This window comes from Zalophus californianus, chromosome 3, assembly GCF_009762305.2.
Source record: "Zalophus californianus isolate mZalCal1 chromosome 3, mZalCal1.pri.v2, whole genome shotgun sequence".
Taxonomy (NCBI): Eukaryota; Metazoa; Chordata; class Mammalia; order Carnivora; family Otariidae; genus Zalophus; species Zalophus californianus.
Window position 1 is genome coordinate 155329655 of NC_045597.1, and position 16726 is coordinate 155346380.

Here is a 16726-nt window from a genome sequence, read left to right on the forward strand (position 1 = left end):
TAGGTTAGATCCACATCTTTAGAAAAGTAAACATTATCTTGGAAACAGAACTTACAGAGGGTCTAGCCAACATCCTGTGTCAGAATAACCCATGCTGCTGAGTGGACAAGCAGCCCCATGCTGTTTCCAGATTGCTGACAATGCTTGCCAAAAGAATAGAGATGTTTGGTTGTTTTTAAAACATGCCAAAATCTTCTTTAACTAATTAGTTAATTCCAAAAATATTTCCTCAAAATAGTAAAAAAAAAAAAAACCCACAAAATACATTCAATGCTGAAGCTTATCATTGCAATGATAAAAGCAACGAAGGAAAAACACAAAGTGCTATGAGCATATATTATAAAAAGTTGATCAATCAAAGGAAGGCATTGTCTAGGAGTGTTCTATCAGGAATTGATACTTCAGCTGAGATCTGAAGGATGAACAAGAGATAAGAAGATAAAGATGAGGGTGAAGAGTGGGAAGAGCTTCTCAAGGCAACACAAAGTACAAAGGCTCTGAGGTAGCAAGTAACATTATAGATTTGAGAATATGAAAAATTGAGAAAAAAAACAAAAACATGAGGGATGGAGCAATGGGGATGAATTTCAAAGAGTAGATTTTGAAAACTGTTTATTCCAACAGTTTTTGGAACTCATATTGACTGAGAGAAGCATTTGGACAGGAAAAGGATTAGATTCGAGGAGACCAGATTGGAAGCTACTGAGGCAGCATGAACTATGGTATTAGCAATGGAGAGAAGAGAACATACAACTTAAAAACAAGAGTTTATTTCGATTGGATGTGAAGTGCAGGAGAAGGTTTCTTCCTTCTGCAATTAGACAAATGTGTGTGCCTTTCACTGAAATAGGGAACAGAGGAAAAGGGCATATTTGGAAGAAAACTTTTTTGGACACATTTGCTTTTGAGAGTCTTTTGAAACATCCGAGTGGAAATGTCAGGCCAACTTTTGGATATATATGTTTAGAATTCAGAAAAGACAAAGATCTGGCTAGGACTGGCATATCAATAGGAAGTGAGGAAATGGCATGAGTAAAATTGATAGAGTGCCTAGAAGAGGTCAAGGATTAAGGCTGGATGCAAGATTTAAACTTATTAAAAGAAAGACTGGCAAAAAAAATCACTATTTAAGGAGACTCAAATATTCTACATACTGAATTCAAAATATATTACTGTTTGGCTAAACTAAACAAAATTACCAACGGATTGTCGAAATATGATCCACAAATAAAGGTGGATATAGTATTAAATACTAATATTTCCTTATTGCATTAGTGGTAACTATAAGTAAGAAGTGGACTACAAACTACCTTCATTATTTTGTGAGATCCACTAGTACTTTTGCAAATTCCCTAATCTGCATCTTTGCCCTATATGCGTTCATGTCTTCCTATGTCAGACAGGTAACTTCACTTTACCGGAGATGATATGTTGATGGAAGAAAAATATCATTCTACAGGTCTTCAAATGCTCTAAATTCAATTTTTTAAAAAACTGAATGATACTTTTATTGCTTTAGCTATTTCTATTCCAATGTGCAAATTCATAAATTTATGAAATACTATAAATTCTGGAGGTATGACTCTCCATCTAGGTCTTCTACTTGAAAGTGACTATAAATATCATTCTGAAAATATCTTGCACCCAGTTCCTGCAGAAGCTTCATGGATTTTAGGTGGGTACAAGTCTATTGTTTAGATTAAACATTATTGAAAAAGATTTCCTCATTATTCAGAAACTTATCCCTCCATACAAATACCATAATGTTGTACGCCTGAAACTAATATAATGCTATATGTCAATTATTTTTCAATAAAGAAAATGAAACAACCTATCCCTCCAATTGCTTCCTTTCTTATACACCAAATGACCCTCAAGTTCAGGAACTGGAATGTAATCTCCTATTTGCTATTTCACAGACTGTGAGATGTTTTTCTAGGAGAATAGAACAACATGTGGCCCATAGTAAGTGCTGGATAACTGTTTGAGAAGGAAGTGAATAAACACTTTCCACGCACGTTAGAGTTAGCTGTTGCATCACTGCCACCACTGTTAGGTGTAGGGGAAAACCAAAAACTGCACTGTGCCCCGAGAGCAGGATTTTTCTGTATACATGTCAATTAGCATAAAGACACTTTAGACAACATGCACTTAGTGTGTGTGCAAAATGAATCATAAACTGTTGAGTCTGATTTTGGTCACCATGATTCCTGAGAAGCTGTTGGAGATTTTATCACAAAGCAAAACTACTCCTACCTACTGCCTGTTCACAAACACGTGGATATTTATCCATTACATCTAGTAGTCTAGATGTTAAATTTTCTTATCATTCTAGTACAGTGGAATCATTCTATAAAACTGATATTGAACACTGAACATTAAATTAATCATTAACATTAGTACTGAGCCATTACTCTTAAGAGAAACACAGGATTAGATTTTCTGAGACTCTGGTCACAGTATTTTGCTAATCGATCAATATATAACCTTGTTTTAAGTGTGTTTCTTATTATATGTGTATTGGTGATTAATTAACATTGAAATCATGGCCATCAACACATTTAGATACAATGCATGTCTCCATGAAGCTGACCTAAAGCATGAACTTTCTCTGACAGCACAACACAGTCTTCTTATACTTAGGGAAAGCAGTCAGCCCTTCAACACTATGCTTAGAGGACACCTCAAGCAGTGAGTCATCAACAGAAAGCACAAAAATCCTAAAACATCACACCACCACAAGGACACTCATTTATAGTAGAAGAGCTAAAACAAGAAGTTAGTGTCTCCCCGTGCCTTGCCTGACCTCAACCAGGAACATGCACATAAGGCAACTCAACTTTTTCACTGCCCTGCACATGTCCACACATGTCTGCAAATGCATTATGAGTATTGACTTTGGGGTTACAAATATGTCAGCAGGCAAGTGAATTCCCAGTATAGAATCCACAAGTAATCCACTATATTTTGGTGGGTCACAAAAAGTATATCTTCTCAAAAATATTTATTGGTGGCCATATTATTCAAAGATAGGAAAGCAGTGACTAATGATGCATTTCTCACATAATAATGAAAAGAAAATATCTATTAAAAATGGCAGAGTAGAACCCCCAGTAAAACTTACTTATATGTTGACTCTGAGTCAATTTATATCAAATTGAGTAAACATCAATTACAACTTTAAAGTTTTCCTGAAATAGCAAATATAAGGCAAAGAAAATTGCTGATTCCCTCCCAGTAGGTTTTCTACCAACTAAATGACTTCAGATTTCTGCCTTTGTACCTGGCGTTATTTTCCAGTCTTTTAATTTCAAATTATAATGTTTCCAATATTTTAGAAGATTTGTCTGCTATGTTCCTAGAAAACAGGGATTATGTATTTTATATTATCCCTTTTGTGTATATTTAAATATCAGGCACAATATTGCATCTAGAAGGGTGTTGACAGTTCAGCTAATCCTCTACACATTACATGTGAGAAAACTGAACTCAAGTAAAGTGATGAACATTTCCACATAGAACTTTACAAATTCAGTACTAGATTAAATATGTGGTTAGGTTAGCTTGACAATAAAACATCTTATCTTACATTGAATTTTTTGAAGTTTTGTCTAGAGCATACACTAAATTACCCTTGGTTTAAAAGCAGAACCCAAGAAATTAAGAAGCCAGAAGCAACTCTAAACCTATCATTTGGCTTTTGAAGGTACACTATGATTCAAATAATTCCCAGGATATTCTTTCTTGTTTCCAGGTTCCCCACATGACATTTCTGGGTTTTTTCCTTTTCAATACACATTTCTCTCAGTCACGTACTTTTTAATGCAGAGCTTTTGCTTTGAAAAAGCACAAACTGGAACAAAGCAAGTTCATACTCCCTAAAAGATTGGATGCAAAAAATAATCATGGGTGACTGCTTGGTTTACCTTGAAAATATACTGAGAATAGAGTTCTACTTTCTGTTCATTAATAGTTGCAAGGTGACTCTGAAATAAATACAGGTCTGTTACTTTCTCATATGGTCTGGTGGTGTTGCAAAGAAGGTTTTTGACCTTCTGATGCATAATAGTAAGTTGCAGACACATAGGAGTTATAAAAAATGTTTGCTAAATGATTGTTAAATGGCTGAATGGTGGCATTGATTTAAATAAGACCTTGAAGTACTTTTATAGGCACATCTGGTTTTCCTTCTCCATCAGCTTTTTAATTCAAATTAATCACTTAAGTCACAACCTGCCCAAATTAGCAGAACATCCAGTTTCCCATTCGTGAGACTTAAAATTAAAAAATAGTGCTGAAGTTTTAATCAGCCTAAAGCCAATTTTGTTTCCAAACACCAGGAAGAGATCTGCCTCAAAACCCTTAATAATCCAAATGCATATACCAATGTCAAGTTGTTCTTGCATCTTTCACTGCCACATTTAATACCAGTGCTACTCCTTTTGATGTGTATCTATTCCTCAGTAAAGCTTTTACTAAGCCATATCCCCTGGGAAGCATAGTAATTAGTGAGGAATGTGATCCTGCTCTCTTGTTTGGCTGAATCTTCTTTGTTGGGCATTAAAATAAGAACACTCTAGTGCCTACTTTCACATCCAGTCATTGCTCCCAGATATGGCCTCACAGTGGGGATGTCTCAACCTGGTAAGAGGGACTCCAGTGTCAGCCACAGTCTGGGACGAATCCAGGTCTCCTGTGCTGCCTGTCAGACCTTGATATTAAGCTGAGGACACCAGCCAGACTCCCCTTTCCTTCAGGATGGGTTCCCCAACAGACAAGTGGGTATATTTACAGCCATTCAACTGAAGTTAGGATCATCTCTGTTTGTCAGAGAGATCATAAAAACACTGAGCCTCAAAAGGTAATGAGGCAGATTCTATCTCCTTTCCTTCTAAGGAAGTTTCTTAGCATCAGTACAAAAATAACTAAAAAGACCATCACAAATCATGAAACATCTATCACAAAAGATCCTTAGGGCAATAGGATTGATCGTCCTTAGATTTACATAACAAATAGGAGCATTCGAAATTGCTCTCCTCTGAACAAGAGATCTGTCCTCTGGATGACTCCTTGTGTCCAGCTGACAGAAAAAAAAATGTAGTAAACTTTTAAGTGACAATCTCTTGAAGCCCTGCTTACCTCAGTGCCCGAGTTCATAAATATTATGATACAGGTATTCAGTTGTTCCAAATCTGATTTTTCTTCATAATATTCTCTCTTGTTCTCCTCATCTTCACCCTAGACTATGTCTTTATCAGTCTGCATTAAAATTTGTTGCTGGGCACCTGGGTAGCTGTCAGTTAAGCACCTGATTCTTGATTTCGGCTCAGGTCATGATCTCAGGATCCTGAGATCAAGCCCCGTGTCAGGCTCCACACTCAGTGGGGAGTCTTCTTGAGGATTCTCTCTCCCCCTCTCCCTCTGCCTCCCCCCACGCTCCCTCTTTCTCTTCTCTCTCAAATAAATCTTTTAAAAAAATTTATTGCTAATATTTACATTATGTTTTGTGGCTAACAAAGCATTTTCATATATCTTACCTCACCATAATCTTCACCACTAAATTGAGAAAATAAAAACAATGATGCTAAAAATGTTTCTACTACAGAAAATCTGCACACCTACGTATACCTGCAGCCACACTTTCTAAATTCCTTACATGTAAAATTTATAAAACCAAATATCTAATAAAGCTTGCCTAGAATGTGAGAAGCGTAAATTATGTATTAACTCTAACCTAGAATGGAAGGTGACACAGATTATTCTGAAGACAAAGAAAAAAGCTGGATTTTAATTAAAAAATAAATAACATTTGAATATTTATAATGTGTCAGACACTGCTATATTATTGTCTCATTTGATACTCACAAGTAACCCTGAAAGGCGTATGTCATTTTATCTATATACAAATCAGAAAACACAGATTTGAGAGTCAAGCCTAAAATAAGGCCTTCCCTGAGGTCAGAGGAGTTTCCGGCTGCGCTTGAAGAAGTCAACCTATGAGTTCTACAGCGGCACGGAAATGAACTTTGCCAATAAGCATGTGAGATACTAAGAAGATCCTGGGCCTGGAATGAATCCCTAACATCTCAATCCCCTTGAGACCTGAACAGGGGACCAAGATAGGTTGTGCCTGGACTCCTGATCACCAAAACTGTGATATAATAAATATGTTTTATTTTAAAGTATTAAATTTATAATAATTTGTTTTGCAGCAATAGAATTAATACATCTGCCCAAGTTCACACACCTAGTAGGTGTGGAAATCAGAATTTGAAGCTAGGACTGTCAGATCCCCAAAACCAACTAAATGAATAATTGCTATCATTTATGTTTGGTAGAAAAATGAAAATATAGATAGATAGATAAATGATAGATAAACAGATACATAAACCGTTGCGTAGATAGAGAAGATAGACATTGTTATCTAACTTAGAAATACAGGACTTCCAAGCCTCCAGCATATAAAAAAAAAAAAAAAAAAAAACACAAAAAACAAAAAACTTTTGTCACAAAGTCAGAGATGTAAAAGCCACAAAGGTTGGTTTTATCACTGACATAAGTTCTAAAAGGGGTCATTTAAACTCTAGGATATAAAAAAAAGAATGCAAAATTACCAGTAATGGATAATGCCTGTGAGAACACTATATAATAAATTTTAAAAATGAAGTAGAAGAAAGTGAAAGAGAATCTCTTTCAAGTCATACTTTGAAATCCTAAGCTAATTTTTCTCTAAACAAACCTGACTTGACATTTTAATTTTTGAAAAGTTTTATTTTTCCTAGGCAGCTCTGACATATTGTTCCTCTTTCCCTGAAAAGCAATTAATTCTTGGCTAGTGGCCCTGTTGCAGTGCTTATTGGATGTGAGCATGGAATTCGGAATCAGACAACATAGGTTCAAGTAATGCTAACACTTATTGGCATATGAACTTAGAGTATCCTTTAACTACCAAAATCTCACTTTCACATGTGTAAAATGGAAATGATAATAACAGTTCCTACCTGTCCATGTTGCTCTAACTATCCAATGCCATGGTGCTTTTAAATTGCTTAGGATATGTCCATGGCATTGAATGCTCATAAATAAGTTTCCTCTGGGTATTATTTTTATTATTGGTAGATAATTAATGTTCAGGCACAACGACTTGGAGCAACTGGCATGTGCAAGGAGCAGTTATCCTAACAGCTAAAGTCATAATGATTTCAGTATCAGAAATGATCACACTTCTCAGGTAGATTTTAAAGATCTCAAGAACAGATTCATGTTTAACAAACATCTGCTATGTGCTAGGAACAGTGGCAGACATTCATATCTTGTGAGTCATTTTCTTAATCTCCACCCAAACTCTCAAGGGTCTACATTAATGCTTCATTTTCACATGGGGAAACGCCTGTAGATAAAGAGGTCCCGATGATCTAGGACAGACAAAGTACAAAACTAGGTTTTTCTTTGTTTCTGTTGTTTATACACAGTGAACAGCAAAGCCCTAAACTAAAATTAAGATTTCTTTTCAGTATCACTCCTAAAGCAGTGTTTCTCAAATTTGTAACATAAGCAAAGCAATAGAAGCTATTGCCAGGTTGCTGTGAAAAATGTGTTGGATCATTTCTCTGCAGGCAAAGCTGAGTTAGATCTGCTAAGCACTCAGTTTACACAAAGGTAGCTCTAGAATTTGTTGGAATCAGGGCTAGGTTCCCAGGCCTTTAGGCTGGTCCCACACTACTGTTTGGACAATATGCAAATCAGCCAAAAAGATGTCATAAACAGTTGGTACCAAAGAAAGGCAACTTGAGATACAGAATTACACAAATGAGTAGTATATAATACCCACACCCATCAAGCAAGAATGAAAAATTGAAATTCAAGTTTATGTCACTGGTGGGTAGAATGTCCAAATTTATATTACCTGTATGTCTGTAAATGCAAAGACAGACAATGAATGGTTCAAGACTAAAGAAATAACTAGAACCAGTGAACAATAATTGAATGAGTGAACAGGAAAGTATTTTAGGAACATATTTGAACCAATCTGTGTCATCATGGAGAGATTGAGAGTGATAAATGAAAAATGTTTATTACTGAGTATACCATGTACCATACCTTAGTAATACTGTGTTTCACATAATTCTGAGATTGCTCTGACTCATGCAACATGGCCTATAACATATATCCAGGCAAAACTACATGCTAGTCTATCCAAGATTTGTATAAAAACAGTTATATTCATTTCAAAATGCCTGATATGACCCTCACTCAGAAGTCACTTGGAACTGTGTTCCCACTACTGAGGCTTAGGGGCTAGAAACCTCTTCTCTCCTATAGACAATGTTCATTCTGTCTGTATATCTTTTTTTTTTTTCTCATTAAATTTTTGTTTTAATGGGTCCCAAAATTCTGTGACAGATTTTTGGTCAAGTTGTTTCCATTAAAAAGTACTGATTTTAAAAACTAAAAACTTAAAACTGCCACACACACACACACAAAACAAATGGTCCACAAAACATTCTCCTTTCCTCTGAAGGTTTTATGCTGCATTGTTATCATTAACCAGTCTTTTACTATTAAACTTAAATGGCCAACTGACACAAACAGTTATTTTTTTATAAAGATTTTATTTATTTATTTGACAGGGAGAGACACATCGAGAGAGGGAACACAAGCAGGGGGAGTGGAAGAGGGAGAAGCAGGCTTCCCGCGGAGCAGGGAGCCTGATGTGGGGCTCGATCCCAGGACCCTGGGATCATGACCTGAGCCGAAGGCAGAAGCTTAACAACAGAGCCACCCAGGCACCCCTGACACAAACAGTTCTGAGACTGTTCTTCCACCACTGATTAAGACTGGGGTTGGCAGGTATTGGGGATAATATTCATTTAGCCTTCTGAGCTTTCTGGGCAGACTTGGTGACCTTGCCAGCTCCAGCTGCCTTCTTGTTCACTGCTTTGATGATACCTACAGCAAGCGTCTGTCTCATGTCACAAACAGCAAAATGGCCCAGAGGAGGATAATCAGAGAAGCTTTCAACACACATAGGTTTTCCAGGAACAATATCAACAATGGCAGCATCACCAGATTTCAAGAACTTGGGACCATCTTCCAGCTTTTTTCCAGAACGATGATCTATTTTCTCCTTCAGCTCAGCAAACTTGCAAGCAATGTGAGCCGTGTGACAATCCAGCACAGGTGCATATCCAGCACTGATTTGGCCTGGATGGTTCAGGATAATCATCTGAGCCGTGAAGCCAGCTGCTTCCATTGGTGGGTCATTTTTGCTGTCACCAGGCACATTGCCACAACGAACATCTTTGACAGATACATTCTTGACATTGAAGCCCACATTGTCCCCAGGAAGAGCCTCACTCAAAGCTTCATGGTGCATTTCAACAGACTTTACTTCAGCTGTAACACTGACTGGAGCAAAGGTGACCACCATGCCAGGTTTAAGAACACCAGTCTCCACTCGGCCCACAGGGACAGTACCAATACCACCAATTTTGTAGACATCCTGGAGAGGCAGACGCAAGGGCTTGTCAGTTGGACGAGTTGGTGGCAGAATGCAATCCAGAGCTTCAAGCAGTGTGGTTCCACTGGCATGGCCATCTTTACGGGTGACCTTCCATCCCTTGAACCGAAGCATGTTAGCACTTGGCTCCAGCATGTTGTCACCATTCCAACCAGAAATTGGCACAAATGCTACTATGTCGGGGTTGTAGCCAATTTTCTTAATGTAGGTGCTGACTTCCTTAACAATTTCCTCATATCTCTTCTGGCTATAGGGTGGCTTGGTGGAATCCATCTTATTAACACCAACAATTAGTTGTTTTACACCCAGAGTGTAAGCCAGAAGGGCATGTTCACGGGTCTGCCCATTCTTGGAGATACCAGCTTCAAATTCACCAAAACCAGGAGCAACAATCAGGACAGCACAGTCAGCCTGAGATGTGCCTGTAATCAGGTTTTGGTAAAGTCTCTGTGTCCTGGGGCATCAATGATGGTCACATAATACTTGCTGGTCTCAAATTTCCACAGGGAGATATCAATGGTGATACCATGTTCAGGTTCAGCTTTCAGTTTATCCAAGACGCAGGCATACTTGAAGGAGCCCTTTCCCATCTCAGCAGCCTCCTTCTCAAATTTTTCAACAGTTCTTTTGTCGATCCCATCACATTTGTAGATCAGATGACCGGTAGTGTTAGACTTGCCCGAATCTACGTGTCCAATGACGACGATGTTGATGTGTCTTTTCCTTTCCCATTTTGGTTTAGGTTGAGCGGTGGTTTTCACCACACCTGTGTTCTGGCGGCAAACCCGTTACAAAAAAGTCTCTGTATATGTTGCTATAGTGACCTACTTCTTCATCATTTGGATGAGTAAACCTTATTTGATTTATTCAAACACTGCCTATGTCTGCTCTTTCTATTCATATATTCATACTATTGACATTTGTCAAAAGAATCTTTGTTCAGACATTTCATTCCTAAAGTGGTCAATATTCTAATATCTCACATTAATCTATAAGGGAGAATTAGTGCGCCCTTTTATACACAGATATATTAACATTTGATATACACAGATGTATACATACATTTTATATATCTATATATATATTTAAATACACAGACAGAGACACAAACACACAAATTTATTTTTCATTGAGTATGTTAAGGAGCTTCAGGTTTGGAGATATTCCAACTCTAGGTTTGGAACTCCATTCAGCTCGGTTCCAATTACAATTAACTTTTTATTCTTTTCAAAATGTTAAGATTTTATTTGCAAATCTTCTTTATTGTACAGAAAGTAAAAATGCTATTACAGTCTTGGTGTAACTGATAGCCACAGACGGTTTACTCACAATCACAGCTCTCCATGCTACTGCAAGAGTCTTACATGAAAACCTAACGATGCTTACAATTTTGTTGGGGTGAAGTCCCCAAGCTGGATGGTGAATTTCCAAGAGGGATTAAATGGAGGAAGGTGGAATGTCATAGGAACGATTCTTTGGCTCTTTGGATAGCGAGGTGTCCTGGGGTTTGTATCACAGCTACCTTTTTTTCAAAACAGCTACCAAATCCACATGAGCAGTCCAACCAAAACTGAACAGTTCTTTTTTTGTAGGTTATTCAGGGTCTGAATCATCTTCTCTGTCATCATCTGTTTCTCTCTTCCTCTATTCCCACTTTCTTCCCCCTTCTATATGCATCTTGGTCCTCATTGTCTTCACCTTCATCAACTTCATCATGCCCAAGTTCTACTTTTTCCCCACTGACTTCATCTTCATCCTCTTCACCTTCCACATCTTTGTCTTTGTCTTTATCCTTTTTATCATCAAACTCTTCCTCCTCACCCTCCTCATCCCCATCTTCTCCTTCATCCGCCTCTTCTTTATCCACACCAACCACCTTGTCATCTAAGTGAGGGGCTTCCCGATCCTCCTGTCATAGCTATCAAGGTAGGTCCATTGGGGCAGGGGTTTGAAGACACTCTCTCAGTAGTCATTCAGGTTCATAACCTCACAGTTAAATCTAGGCTTTTCAGATATTCCAACTTTTTCAAAGGCTCCAAGATGATATCAGTCTTTTGGTTTATTTCCATGTAAGTTTAGCTGTGTGAGATTTGGAAGTTTTTCTGCTAGCATGACCAGATCTCCAAAGATTCTATTGTCACTAAGCTCAAGCTTTTTCAAATTTTCAAATTTCAATTCAGATTTGAAACTGAAATCAAGCCTGCATTTATTAAACTAAGGAATTCTAAGTTCACACATTCAGCTGTTAAGCCCTCAATTTTCACATCATATGATTTGTAATTGTCCAGGACAAGTTCTCAGACAGCTGCTGGGGTCTAGTTCCTCAGCCCCAGCTGGATCTTCCTCTTCATATCTATGTTTCCTTCTTCCCCTCTCTTCAAACTTAACTTTGCATGATGGGGGCAGAACAGAGAGAGGCTTCCCGGCCTGCACAGCAAGGGCCCCTGGGAGCGGTGTGCAGGCAGTTGAGCGGAGCCCCAGGAGCCCCAATTCACTTTTTTATGTGGGTTTTCTAACATATAATAGTGTGGGAATTACATTGTGGTTATCTAAAAAAATGGCATAATTTTTTTCAAATGCTAACATTTAATAGGATATATGTATCTTGTTTCTGAAATTTACACCTTAAAAAAAGTACATAATAATCTTAATTTCCAATGGGTATTTTAAATATTTCTTGTGATCTTTATTTAATATTTTCTGCTAAATAAATGGATTCGCAATCATAAAGAGTTGAGCACTATTATTTAACAAAATCAGGGACTACTTTAATGATGTTATAGTAAGTAAATAGATATCATCTGCACTGTAAAGCAGAAAAATTTCAAGCAGTTAACATGCAAAACCTTGTAGAGTTTCAATCCTTGATATAGCAAATATCTAATTGATTTTCTAACATAATAAATGTTTTTAATCTTTAGAAAAGAAGTGGTGACAAATCTTTAAGCATTATATATAAAAATAAAAAAGCAATTTAAGTATGATAAGACCATTGTCAATAAAAGAAAAAAGTATGTTCAGCTTTACTGTTGGGTTTTATGAAATTTGAATTCGTTTTTGAATTAGACCAGATTTAGTACTATGCCAAATGGATCATTTCAATACAGTTGTAATGAACATTATCATGTACCGTATAGTAAGGAAATAGAGCTTCGCTTGCCAAACTATCATTCTTGGAAGCTCTGCCAGTGCAAAAATAGCCTCCTTCCCTTGGTATAATATTTAAGGGAATTTTAAGAGGTTTTAAAATTCTTTAGAGAATTATTAGAAGTTATTTGATAAAGAAGCAATCAGTTGTGAGTTTGAAACAGCATCACATTCCTGGTTTCCCATCTAAAAAATCCCGCTTCTGACGGCTGTTTGTCACTTTGCTCGGTCATTCAGTACTGTAAAGGAACTATTTTGTGACCATCTGCCACTTAACTCTTTGGCCCCAATCTCCTCTTCTCTGATCACTATTGATTTTCCAAATGGATCCACCATAAACTAAATGTAGCAATTATTACATTTAGGTTAGAAACAGCCTTTGCCACTGTAGGTTATATCTGGATTATTAAAGAATCAGTCAAAAACAACCAACAAAATGAAAGCATTTCCTGGAGACAAAGATTTTTAAATTGCTACAATTAAGCTTATGTCTATATTATCATCATTAGTCCATATTTTCTATTTTTTAAAATAAATTAGCCACGCAAATTCCCACATTTAAGTCCTAAGCAAATGTTAACATGACTGGTCCTTCCAAATGCATTCATTGTATAAGTTTTTGAACTATGTGCCATTTCTACGCAAAATTGAAATATACTTCAGGAAAAAGAATCATTTAACATAAAAAGGTATTTGAATTAAAATATTTTCTTTAGAAAGACAAACTGTTGAGACAAAAAAATTGTCAGTGATTTCCAGGGGCTGAGGATCATGGAGAAGGAATGAATAGATAGAGTACAATGGATTTTTAGTGCAGTGAAATGATTCTGTATGATAACATAATGGCAGATACATGACTTTATACATTTGGCAAAATCCCTAGATATGTATAACACAAAGAGTGAACCCTAATGTAAACAATGGACTTTAGTTGGTAGTAATATGCCGATAATAATTCATCAACTGTAACAAAAGTACCACACCAATGCAAGATGTTAATGTTAGAGGAAATTAGATGGAGTGGCAGGATGTGGCAGGGTGAGGAGAGGCAATAAATGGAAACTCTCCATACTTTCTATTCCATTTTGTATAAACCTAAAAGTATTCTAAGAAATAAAGTCTATTTATTTAAAAACAAAACAAAATAAAGTCCTCCCTCTCACTTGCTTCTTTTACTTCATTATGATTTTGTGTATCTGTCCTAAATTAACATAGAGATATGTGGAGAAGAAAATTTTGAAAGTCTGCTATAAATGAAATGGCCCAAACTAAAATCTCATGAGAAACTCAAGTAGAATTTCTGCCAACATATATTATAACCTCCATCACGTTGGCCAGTCTGTTTAAATCCACTGTGGGTGAAGCAGGGATGGTGGAGCAGAAATTCCCATTTATAACTTCCTGAAGGAAACCAATCAATTGATGATCTGACAGGTGTTTAAAAGCATCTTGTACTGACTGAAACAGTTGATGTCTATAGACTACCGGTTCTCCAACACGTTCCCAGGCTGTGTATGACCAGGGACCCATTACGGATTTTGGGGGGTTTTTTGGAGGAGGAATGTTGTTGTTGTTTAGTTCTTTCATATGTTGAATCTATGTGTTTCAAATTTCAGTACATATCATGGTGTTGGCCCTGTCTTTTGAGGTTATTAGAAAGAAAGGACTAAGTGTCCATCAATGGATGAATGGATAAAGAAGACATGGTACACACACACACACACACACACACACACACACACACACACACAGACACATACACACAGGTGGAATACTATTCAGCCACAAAAAAAGAATGAAATCTTGCCATTGTGATAACATAGATAGACCTTGAGGACATTATGCTAAACGAAGTACGTCAGACAGAAAAAGACAAATACCATATGATCTCACTTGAATGTGGAAGCTAAAACAAACAAAAAATAAACAAAACAAGCTCACAGATACAGAAAATAATTTACTGGTTGCCAGAGGCAAGGTGGGGGTGGGCAAAATGATTGAAGGGTGTGAAGAGGTACAATTTCTAGTTATGAAATAAATAAATCATGGAGATGTAATGTACAGCTTGGGGATTATAGTGAATGCTAATGTATTGCATATTTGAAAGTTGCTAAAAGAGTAAATCTTAAAAGTCTTCATCACAAGAAAAGGAAAAAGAAAGAAGGACAGGTGATACAAAAAATAGAGGACAGGAAGGAGGAAGTGGGAGAGACAGGGTGGGGCTTCCTAATCTTGGTTAGGCTATGTTGTTAGTGATAGCATCTGTATGAACCCTCATTTATTGTTTTTAAGTAAATGTGCTGATCCAAATACCACTACTGCACATTGAAATCTAAGTTAGTATAATTCAGTTGATATCATATAATAGAAACAATACATATTTAATAAGATAATTAAATAGTATGCTTACCGTGTACTTTCTTCTACTCTTAAATACTCAGATATTTGAAGGGAGCTGCTAACAATTTAATTCACTGTACTTTTATTGATGGGAGCAAGAATAGGATGTAAATAAGGGAAAAAAAAGTTAAAAAAAATCAAGCCATATCCATTGACACCTCCAGGTTAACATGTACTAAGCTGACATTTGAAAGAGACTTACTTAAAACACGTTCATGAGAGATGCCACTGAACACGGGGAAGCCCAGAAATGTGTCCCATATGTGTTCTTAACTCAAACCTAAATTCCCCATATTTGGAATAGCTACTTTAACTCAAGGGTCACACTATTATCTTATTTTCCAAATCCTACTCCTCTCCGATAAAGAATGTCTCAGTTAATTAAGTGGTGGAGAATAATTTAATGTTTCCTTAACCATTCAATTTCTTGAATGAAAGAAAAATACCTTTAGTTTAACTAGGGACACGATGTGCAAAAGGGAATGAACAAATCCATTATCTCTAACCCAAGGACATTAAAAAAAAAATCCTGCTATAGAAAGAGTCTCCCACATAGTCATCATCCTCAGGGTGAACTGTGAAACTTGTTAAAGAATAGATAAGAAAAGCATTGCCAATATGTCAACTACCTTAATACCATCCAAACTTCCTGCAATCGCTGCATTTTATTCTGTAAGAAATGTCAAAATTTCATCAAAAAGTCTTTTAATTTGGATAGTCTCCATACAGTTGTCTGGCTATTTTCACTCTCTGGTTTGCAACTTCTCTTATACCAGTTGTCATTTCTGTAACCTTTCCAACAGCAACTGTGCAGTCTTGGGACCATGATGCAGAATATCTCACTCAACAATCCTCCCACAAACCATCTGTTTCTAGAGACATCAACAACTGTTGGCATTGGTAGACTCTATGCAAAATGGGGAAGAAATTGTTCAAAATGATAAAGTGAAACTTTCTCAGAGATCTCAAATCCCTAGCATAATAGGAAAATCATTGACATATTAAAAAATGTATTATTTGAGTAAAAGATGTCAAGTCTGGAAAAATAAAACATATAAAACCAAAGACTGAAAGTCCCTCACTTACTCTTCTGTCACATTCACATAAAGGTGCACATCAAAAATTTTTAATTATAATAATAAATCTCTATAAAATTGTGCAATATGCAAATAAAACAGCTACCCAAAAATGTGAAAACATTAACAAGACATTCACTCACCAAACATGGCCATACATATATATATATGCCGTTGTGACATATATATATATACATTCTTTCATTATAAAATGACTGACGTCAATCTTTGTGCAAATCATAAACGGAACTTCACTATCTTCCTGCATTTTGATTTGAAATCCTATTGTCCTTGAGATATGAATGATCACCAATAATTATTTTTAATTCATTTTCATGGGGCAACTGAATTGTTTTGGACAGATTATTTTTTTAAGATTTACTTATTTATTTATTTGAGAGAGAGAGAGAGAGAGAGAAACACACAAGTGGGGGGAGAGGCAGAGGGAGAGGAGGAGAAGCAGACTCCCTGTTGAGTGTAGAGCCTGGTAGCGTGGATCCCAGAAACAGAGATCATGATCTGAGCAGAAACCAAGAGTCAGACACTCAAACAACTGGCCACCCAGGTGCCCCTAGACAGATTC

The 16726-nt window shown here is 36.7% G+C and overlaps 2 pseudogenes across 1 annotated transcript; both read right to left on the minus strand.

The window, feature by feature from the left end:
* Positions 1 to 8814: 8814 nt before the first annotated feature.
* LOC113920326 lies at positions 8815 to 10276 on the minus strand (annotated as a pseudogene). The gene has a single exon (XR_004819993.1). The product of XR_004819993.1 is annotated as an elongation factor 1-alpha 1-like (transcript).
* An 837-nt stretch (positions 10277 to 11113) lies between these two features.
* On the minus strand, positions 11114 to 12039 carry LOC113920324 (annotated as a pseudogene).
* Positions 12040 to 16726: the final 4687 nt, after the last annotated feature.